This window comes from Tenrec ecaudatus, chromosome 1 (assembly GCF_050624435.1).
Source record: "Tenrec ecaudatus isolate mTenEca1 chromosome 1, mTenEca1.hap1, whole genome shotgun sequence".
Classification (NCBI taxonomy): domain Eukaryota; kingdom Metazoa; phylum Chordata; class Mammalia; order Afrosoricida; family Tenrecidae; genus Tenrec; species Tenrec ecaudatus.
In genome coordinates this window covers 238,038,660-238,048,943 of record NC_134530.1, presented here as the reverse complement: position 1 = coordinate 238,048,943, position 10,284 = coordinate 238,038,660, and positions in this window count along the sequence as shown.

Below are 10,284 nucleotides of genomic sequence, written 5' to 3'. Positions count from 1 at the left end.
CGGCTACTCTCACAAGACGAATCACAGTGACAGCTGCCACTCCAGTCATCACATGGCTCATCTGAAGAGGGACATGCCTTCAAGTTCACTCGAGTGGTGGCTGGCAGACCTCATATTCCTTGCTGACTGTTGACTGGTTACATCCCTTCCTTGCCCCATAGGCCCCTCCATAGGGCAGCTCACAGCTGAGCAGCTGGAGTCCTTCCTTGTGAGACAACTAAAGGTAGAATGAGAGAGCATCCTAACGATAGTTATCACCATCTTTGTGACCTCATCTCAGAGGCAACATATGAGGAGGTACCCCCTCCCCCCCCGCAAAATGGATTTTTTTCACAGCTATATATTTAATTTTTTTCCAAACCAAACAACCTTATTGCCTTCAAAGTACTCTCCATTATACTTAATACATTTTTCAGATCTGCTATTCCATTCTTGGAAACATTTTTCAAAACCATCAGTTTGGATGACTGACAACACCACCCCTCATTTTTTTCTTCACCTCTTCTATGTTGTCAAATTGCTGTCCTTTCAGGTCCCTCTTGATTCAAGGAAGCAAAAAGAAGTCACATGGACTGAGGTCAGATGAGTAAAGTGCTTGTGTTGTTTTTTGCCAAAAACTGGTGCACTGATACGGCTGTGTGAGCAGGTGCATTGTCGTGGTGGAAAAACTATTCCCCCACCTGCCATAAATCAGACCTTTTTTGGTCGCACACTGTGATGCTATCTCTTCAGAACCTCTCAATAGAAAGTTTGATTCATGACAGTCTGACCTTCAGGATGCTCACCACATGCTGGCACCTTCTTCAAGCTAAGAACCATTTTTGAGCTGCAAGTCCCTTCTGTGGTTATCACTGACTCTATACCAGGTAAACGCTTTAAACACATTCCACTCCTCATTAATGAGAATTTTATATGTATGTATCCAAAACTTTTACTTATAAACTTACACTTTAACATTTGGCCAAGAGAAAACTGGGGACTTTATGGCAGGATTAGCCGGGACGTGTCTAAAGTACTGGTGCCTATGGAAGAGATAGGTGCTTTGGATGAAACAAACTTGAACCTGAGTTTTCTTTCTATCTTTGAATCCAATACCGCAGGTGAGACAGACCTCATCCCAAACGCCTTCCCACATCCACTGCAGGGTTCTTCTAACTCACTTCTTCTGATCCTTATTGGACCTACAAATCTTGGTCAATTTTGTCATCCCTAATGTGTTCTAAAACAGGTTCAAAGTTATTCACAAAATACCGAAAGAGGAGCAGGTGACTGGATAAAGGGAAGTTTTGGTTTCTCGTCCGTATATGCTTCTTAAAGACACAAGCCATTTCTCAGAGATATTTTATTACAGAAAAATCTCAGCCAAACTTTTGATAAAAGGTATTTTATTCTGCAGTTTATCTAAAAATAATAATGTTGTCAGTGTTGGATGGTTTCACATACTGAAGTGTTAAGAGATTAGTTGCAATGTATCCTTGGGCAGCTTATAAGTCATTGATTTTTTTCCCTTAAGCTTATTTTTCAGGAGAAATGATGGTTGGCCCCTTTGCCCCAACTGATATGGGCAAAAGACACTGTGTGTATTTTAAAAACAGAACTTGAGTCCTAATTTATGCCTGCTCTAAATTGTCATGAATGCAACATTAATTAAATCTGATTAACTGATATTTATAAAGGAACTTCTGGGGGAAACGACTGGACAAAATATTTTTATCTCTGTTGTAATACATCAGTTCTCTGAATTATTATTACTGCCAATTTTTAAATTCAGTAGATAAGCTTAAAGAGATTAAGTGACTTTATCAAAATTATATATAAATAAATAGCAATTCATAAACCCAAAATGAGAACTTATGTCTCTGACTCTAAGTCAAAAAGTCAAAAGTGTTTTCTAGTCTATATGAAACATAGATATGAAACAATGACTACTAACAAAAAATGTTTGGCATTCACTGAGTAGGATAAATATATTTCTGATGACATCAATTCTTCATTCATTCTCCAGAAAAGTGCTTTCAAGGTTTTATTGTTCTGCAGGAGAGCAATGGGAACGTCTATTTTAAATTTTAAATTCTCTGCCAATTTCCTTACCTAAATTGCCTACCATTAGAACCACAAGATTAGCATTCAAGGATGAGGTGTTCTCTAGGATTGAAACCAGTCATGGCTGGGAAAAAGGAAACATAGCCACCTCTTGACTAACTAAGATAATAGGGGCAAGAATTGTGTGCATAATCTGAGGTCGGCACTGAATCCTAATGTTTGAAAAAATGTTAGCCAGTAGTTTCCAGCTTTCCCTCCAGTCCATCTAATTGTTTCTGAGTCCCACTAAAAAGAAGCAACTAGAAATGTTGCAGTCACCAGGGTTAGATTCAGCACCGAGTACTCCCAACATGACAAATGATTAACTTCTATGTCGCATAGAACCTCCCTGGAGATGGGCAGCCCAGGTTGGTGGCCGGGGATGGCACTCCAAGTCCCCAGGGCCCAGCCTCTTTTAGTCAGCTCTGCCCTGGCACCCCAGGATGGGGCTTGCATTGTGTGTATCAGCTAGCAGAGATGCACTTGAAGCCGCGGAGTCGGAGAAAAGACTCAGACTTAGCTGGCCCCCTTTAGACACTCCCCCGCAGTCTCCCATGCACGGCCACTGCACGGGGCGAGCCGATTGAGCATGGCGATCTAAACGATGTCGTTTTGAGCAAGGAGGCCAATATGCCTGACGACAATGAACGTTTCTGTTAATCGAGAGAAATGGTGAGAACAGTTGGTTAGCAGCAGTGAGGGGTAGCTACTGCAGAGATTCAGTGACTTTTCATTTTTAGTGGTTGTAACCTTGTGTGTGGTTAAGCCAGTTCTGACATGTGGAGATTCTACAGGACAGAGCAGAGCTGCCTTGAGCTGTTTTCTTTCCTCCTCCTTCTTCTACTTCTTTTTTTTTTTCTATTGAATGAGTCCAACATCTTTATGGCTCATTAAGGAAATATGAAGTTCTGATCAGAATAATTTTACTAATCAGCATTGAAAAATCTATATTGCATTTAAAATTAGCTGTATGTGAAGTGAAAATACATATTACTGTCACAACAGTAAAATATTTATATTCCATCTGTGTTAGGCAGGGTTCTCTAGGGAAGCAAAACCAGAACACTTATGATTGATTTTATATATATACTACATATACATAAATGGATAAAATTTATATAGCAAAAAGAACTCTAACAGCAAAGTAGTCCTTGGTGCTTTCGAGGCTTTAACCTTTGCAGGGGCAGATCATCAGAGGCTCCCCCGCAGAACTGCTGTGGGTCTAAACTGCCGCCCTTCAGCTGAGCAGCTGAGTGTTGATCTGTGGCACAGCTAAGCAGAAATAATGCCTGGAAAAGTAGCAGAAAAGGTGGCGATCAGGAGAATGAGTTTTAAAGACAATGTATGTATCAGCTCCCGAGAAACCTAAAGGATAATGTAAGCATTCCATATTTACTCACTTTCACTGTTGGAAAGGACAGACTTAAAATTTCTCACAGAATCAGAGCAGAAGAGCACATGGCCAGACCCAGGATCCAGTAGACTTTGTGGCAGGAGATCAGCATCTTTTCCCTGGTGACAACCTAGAAAGTCCGAGTCACCAAACAGCTTTCTATATTAGCTCACATGTTTCTATCACACACAGATTTAGTGAAGCTAATTAAAAATCCATTCAATCTTCAATTTGTTCCTTGATATAATGAAAAATTTGCTGCCACTCTATAAATTACAGGTCAAATGACATCTTGTTCAAGACCACTTTAAAGTGTTGGAAAACAAGGAGGTTACTTTGAGTAATAAGCTACACCTAAGACAGCTATGGTATTTTCAATAGCCTCATATGCATGTGAAAGTTGGACATTGAATATGGTAGACCAAAGAAGAATAGATGCATTTGAACTACGGGGCTGGCAAAGGATATTCAAAATGCCCCGGGCAGCCAAAAGAACAGAAGATCTGTCTTGGAAGAAGTACAGCCAGAATACTCTTCAGAAGCAAGGATGGTGTTACTTTGTCTTCATCTTCGTACTTCTTCGGAACTGCCGTCAGGAGCGTCCAGTCCCTGGAGAAGGACGGCATGCTTGGTAAACTACAGGGGCCGCAGAGAAGAGGCAGGCCCCCGACAAGATGGATGGACACAGTGGCTGCAGCAGAGGGCTCACACCTAGTAACAATTGTGAGGATGGTGCGAACAGGGCAGTGTTTCGTCCTGTGTACATGGGTCACTCAGAGTTGGAACCAACTTGATGGCATCCAACAACAACAGCGTATAAATTAGTACTTGCTGGAGTTGCTCCAAATTTATCTCTGGCAAGTTTCCATGGCTTCTCTTTGACCCATCTTCCCAATGTTCTATAAAGTAGTGTACACAGTCCGGCTTATTCCAGTTAGCGTGAGGAGGAGAGAATGTGGTTCTTCCACCATACTCTGACCAACCACCTCTCCTCTTTTGATCCTACTATTGCTTTCCAAAGGAAAATAGCACGAGTCTCTATTATAAAAGATCCCTTCATGCCACCCATACCAATCCCTCTTGGCTTTTTAAGCAATGCATCTGTCCCATCCCTGCCTACATTTTCCCTCCACGACAACATTTTTCCTTCCTTGATTACAATGAAAGCTAGTGGTGATGGCATAACCAGTTGAACACACGCATTCAAGACTTAACACTTACTAATTCTTCTTCTCTTGGCTCAGCAGTAACTATGTGACATTTTATCTCCCTGGGCTGCAGCTAACTCAGTTGTAAAATGAATGATCTTGGGCTAGATGGTTTCTAAGATTGCTGCCATCTCAGGAAAAGTCAATGATCCTGTGATTCTACTGGTGTGTGACCTGATAAAAATGTTTGGGGAGTCCTGTTCTAGCCACATGGTAGTCAATGAGGATGCTTGAATTTTAGAATGGCAAAAACCTCCTACCTGCAGCCACTTTCAAGTCCTAAGGGTAAGAGGATCTCTACACTATTCTAGAGTAAAAAGAAATTATCCCATGATTTGACTAAAATATAGCATAATCTCAATGAGATAAATCAGAGGAGTATAAAGGCGGGGATAAATAGAAATTATAATAAATTAAATCACTCATATTTGGTTTCAACTTGGTACCACAGTTTGTGAAGTGCTGATCTTATGTATCCCTCTGTTTAAAACTTACAAATCCATAGTTTCTGATCATACACACTGCCTCCAGGAATGTCAATGGATTTGTTTGCTGAAGGTAGCTCATGGTTTTGATCCCCTCCTCTCTGGGTTCTTGTCTTGCTCAGAAGAATTCAGATGAGGGACAGCATTCAGGGCAGAGTCAGAGACAACATTCAAATGGAACTAGTGAGTTTATTGAGGAGGGACTTTGGTGTGAAACACTGAAAGGCCCCCAGCTAATCCAAGAGCATAGGAGAAAGAAGAGCTAGGTTTCTAATCTTGCTAATGATGGACCTCCCATTATTGGCTGGCTTTCCAAAGAGTCTACTGCTATTGGCTGGCTTTCTGTGGCATCCCTCCCCTTTCCAGGTACATGAACACCTGCAACCCAAAGTTCATGCTGTGTTCTTGTCACCAGGCCTCTACCCCAAAACCAATTCAGCCATTGTTGGGGGTAGTGTGAATGATCTGTCTTTCCTGGCCCACCCCCTTGTATTATTTCCATCTCTTCCTTTGATAAGGAAATTGTCCCTTCTGCCTTCCACCTTCCTTTGTGCTGGGGAGGCCCTGAGGAAAGATGCCTCTACCTCCCTTTCATGTTAGAGTACCTTTCACTTTCCCCCTTTCCCCACTGTTCCCCGGTTCTGTCTGGCGAACAGGTCCAAGAAGGAGGAAGCCAGGCTTCAGTCAAGATGAAGAAGAATAATGGATGATCCACACTAGAACACCTGACAGTGCAGTGGTGGCATACTCAGCTTCTCATCCAGAGGTGGCAGGTCATACCCACCAGCAGCTCTCAGGGTGGAAGGAGTGGCAGTATGTTTCCATTAAGATTACACTCTTAGAAACCCAATGGGGGAAGTTCCACCTTACCCTAAAAGGCCCCTATGTGTCACATTTGACTGGAGGGCAATGGGTTTTACACAGATAATTGAGACAGACTTTTAACAAAAAGGATCAGACTCAACTTACAAAATTACGTACCATACAATGTAATTGCAAATTTATCGTATCGTGTTAAATAAAAAGTTCACACCAGGACAATTTAAGCACATCGTTAGGTGCATTTGTCTTTGGAAAGTTTGTGACTAGTCAAGACAGATTCTTACTATGTGTAAAACTTCTACAAATAAGGATGGTAACAGCTCCCTGCTGTATCAATAAATCAGCACAGTTCCTATGTGAGAGACTGACAGCAGCTGTCAGAACACAGTTTCTTTGAAATGCATTATAAATACCATCTAAAGAGCCAGATTGTTCTTTAACAGCCTTGTTATCCTAATGAAATCACTCTGCTTCCTAATCTTTGCTCCAGACACCACCAAGGTTGGGCAAAGGAAGCCCCATCTCCCTAAATGACTCTAAACACCAAGTTTGGATGACAGATTAATGATTGGATCTGCCTCCCCATTAATTTATTTGCAAGAGACACCTGTGCCAATAACCTTGTTAGGGTTTGCAGCGTGTCCCTAGAAAGGTAAGCCTTCCCTCTCAGTGAATCCGCTTCCCATAATTCTTAATTACTTTCTAGTGCCTAGTGGGGAAAAGGCACATGACACGGAAAATTTTATAGGGTCTAATCATTAACCAACTCTGTTCTTCAGTGGAGTTACAATATTATAGAGAAAATGGTCTGCTTCAAACCCCTGAGCTACTTTCAGAATCATCGGCCAAAGGAATTTTCCACATGCATTTTCTGCTTGAGAGCCACTACCTAGAAGATAATAGCACACCCTTTCGGAGCATTTATTTTGCGTCTGTGCTTCCCTAAATCCTTTGCACAGACTTTGTTTACTCCTCCCTCGGGGTGGTGGTGGTGAATTCTTGTTGTTGTTCTCATTTTACAGATGAGAAAACTGAAGCACACAATAGTCATTTACCCAGGATTCAAAGCGAGGCTGTCTGGGCACACATTGCTCTTAGAATCATGCTCATCTTTCTTAAGAAAGGAGACACATTATTAAAGCAAAGAAAGCATTTAGAAAGTTTCTTTTAAAACATTTGGTTTGGTGGTGGAATTATTGCCTTAGACACAGGAGATCTGGCACCAGATCCCACCCAGCAAATACCTTATACAGAGATACAACGTGTCTGTCAGTGGAGGGGTATTATGTTGTTAGGATCCTGAACAGGTTTTTGTAGAATTTCTGGACTGAGATGGACTAAAACGAAAGTCCTAGTGATCTCCTATGTCTGAATGTCAGCCAATGAAAATTATATGGATCATATCAGTGTGATCCATAGCCAATCGTGGCTGGTGAACGACTTTGTTCCATTGTGTGAATGGGGTCACCATGTCAGGGACAAACTCTAGGCAGCTAAAAACAACTTAATGAAGATGAAGTGTGTTTTGAGGTACCCGTTAACACCACACACACACACACACACACACACACACTCACACACACACTCACACACACACACTCACACACACACACACACACACTCACACACACTCACACACTCACACACACACTCACACACTCACACACTCACACACACTCACACACACTCACACACTCACTCTCTCACACACACACTCACACACACTCACACACACACACACTCACTCACACACACACCCTCACACACTCACACACACACACTCACACACACACTCACACACACTCACACACACACCCTCACACACACACACACACACACTCACACACACACACACTCACACACACTCACACACACACACACACACACTCACACACACACCCTCACACACTCACACACTCACACACACACACACACACTCACACACACACATCAGTATTTTACTCTCTTCCTCCAGTCTGGTAGTTTCCAATGTCACTTCTGAATTCCCAGTATCGGAATTCAGAAAATATGTGTGCATATATGTATATAATATAAGTCTTTTAAAGTTCAGGGCATAGAGTCTTTAAAAGTTCATGGCAAATAAATGTATCTTATTTTTAAAAAGCACGCATGGATTTCAAAAAGCTTTCCAACCAAAACATACTTGTATTAACTTGTAACACGATGTCTGAACAGGAGCTATTGTGAGACCATAGGGAAGACAAGGCATCAGTTTGAAAGAGCCACTAGTAAAGCGAGACAAATCCTGTTAAAATGAAAGAAGCTCTCATGGAGGCATCACTGAATGCATGAGTACCACAGCAGAGTGTGGTGAAGACACTAGACAGTGTCGGACTATCAGAAAGAATAGTGTGTGCTCTTAAAGACTTTCCTTTAAACAAGCAGCCATCTAAGTGAGGCACCAACTAAGTCCACATAGAAGAAGCACGATGGTAAATAATGGAACCCAAATCCAAAGGAGTGAGTGGAGAGTTTACATGTGAACACCTGCTTTGCAGAGGGCGATGGACAACAGAGGAAGCCCAAACCCATTTGCAGGGCCCACACATAGATTAAGCCTCCCGTGAATCTCCTCCGACCATGTGAGGAATGTGAATAGGCTTGTTACCAGACAGAGAACTTGATAAAGTCGCTATGGTAGATAGAGTCAGAACATTGTAAAGTCAGTTCTGGTAGTGCAGTTAGGTTAAAATGTAATATATTATCATTTTATCTCCCATTTGACCCATTTAAAAGTTGTTTCAGTGATAAAAAAGTGAAGGGAATTACATATGGATTCAGCCTTCAGCAAATCCTTTCCAATCACAGACCAGGGCCGTGAGCCTTTCTATCATGCAGAATGCATGGGAAAGTGGATTATTGCAGATGCAGCTAGGTTAAATTTTAATGCTTTATAATTTGATCTTCCTTTGGGCCCATTTAAAAAATTTTCTAGTTCTTACTATTTTCTACTTTATTTTGGAGTAAGGTTTTTCTCTGTTTTACTTAGTTATTGTTGTTAGCTTTTTAAAACACTCTCTCCCCCATAAAATCAGGATACTAAATCTATAGAGATAGTAATTGAATTGATGACTTCTTGGGAGTATGACAGAAAAGGTTGGGGGAAATTGGGATCTACTAACAATGAATATGAGAAAGAAGAAAATGTTCTAAAATGGATTGGGGCAATGATTATACAACTTTTGATGTGATTGAACTATTGGATTAAAAAATAAAATCAAAGCAAGAACAAACATTAGATCTATGATGAAACTCGGATGGAAGAATGGTGAAATAATTGGGGTTTATGAACACTAGGAGCACAATGCCTCAAAGAAAGCAGTGGTTTGAAAATGAATCACTCATTTTAAGAAGAAAGATGACAATGTTCAAGAGAAAGCCTGCTGTGGCTGGCCACTCCCATTAATTTGCAAGACAAAACTTTTTCTTCTTTGTTTAAATCATTTCATTGAGCGCTCATATAACAGCACAATCTATACATACATCAATTGTATAAAGCACAGTTGTGCATTTTTTACCCTCATCATTCTCAAAACATTTGCTCTCCACGTAAGCCCCTGGCATCAGCTCATTTTCCCCCTTCCTCCCCACTCCCCCCTCCCTCATGACCACTTGATAATTTATAAATTATTATTTTGTCATATCTTAAACTGTCCGATGACTCCCTTCACCCACTTTACTGTTGTCCATCCCCCAGGGAAGAGGTTATATGTAGATCCTTGTAATCGGTTCCCCCTTTCCACCCCACCTTCCTTCCACCCTCCCAGTATCAACACTCTCACCACTGGTCCTGAAGGGATCATCGCCCTGGATACCTTGTTTCCAGTTCCTATCTGTACCAGTGTACATCCTCTGGTCTAGCCAGATTTGTAAGGTAGAATTGGGATCATGATAGTGGGGGAGGAAGCACTCAGGAACTAGAGGAAAGTTGTATGTTTCATCGTTGCTACACTGCACCCTGACTGGCTCTTCTCCCCGCGACCCTTCTGTAAGAGGATTTCCAGTTATCTACAGAAGGGCTTTGTGTCTCCACTCCTCACTCCCCCTCATTCACAATGATAGTATTTTTTGTTATTTGATGCCTGATACCTCATCTCTTCAACACCTCATAATCACATAGGCTGGTGTACTTCCTTCATGTGGGCTTTGTGGCTTCTGAGCTAGATGGCCGCTTGTTTACCATCAAGCCTTTAAGGTCCCAGATGCTATATCTTTTGATAGCCGGGCATCATCAGCTTTCTTCACTACATTTGCTTATGCACCCATTTGGCAA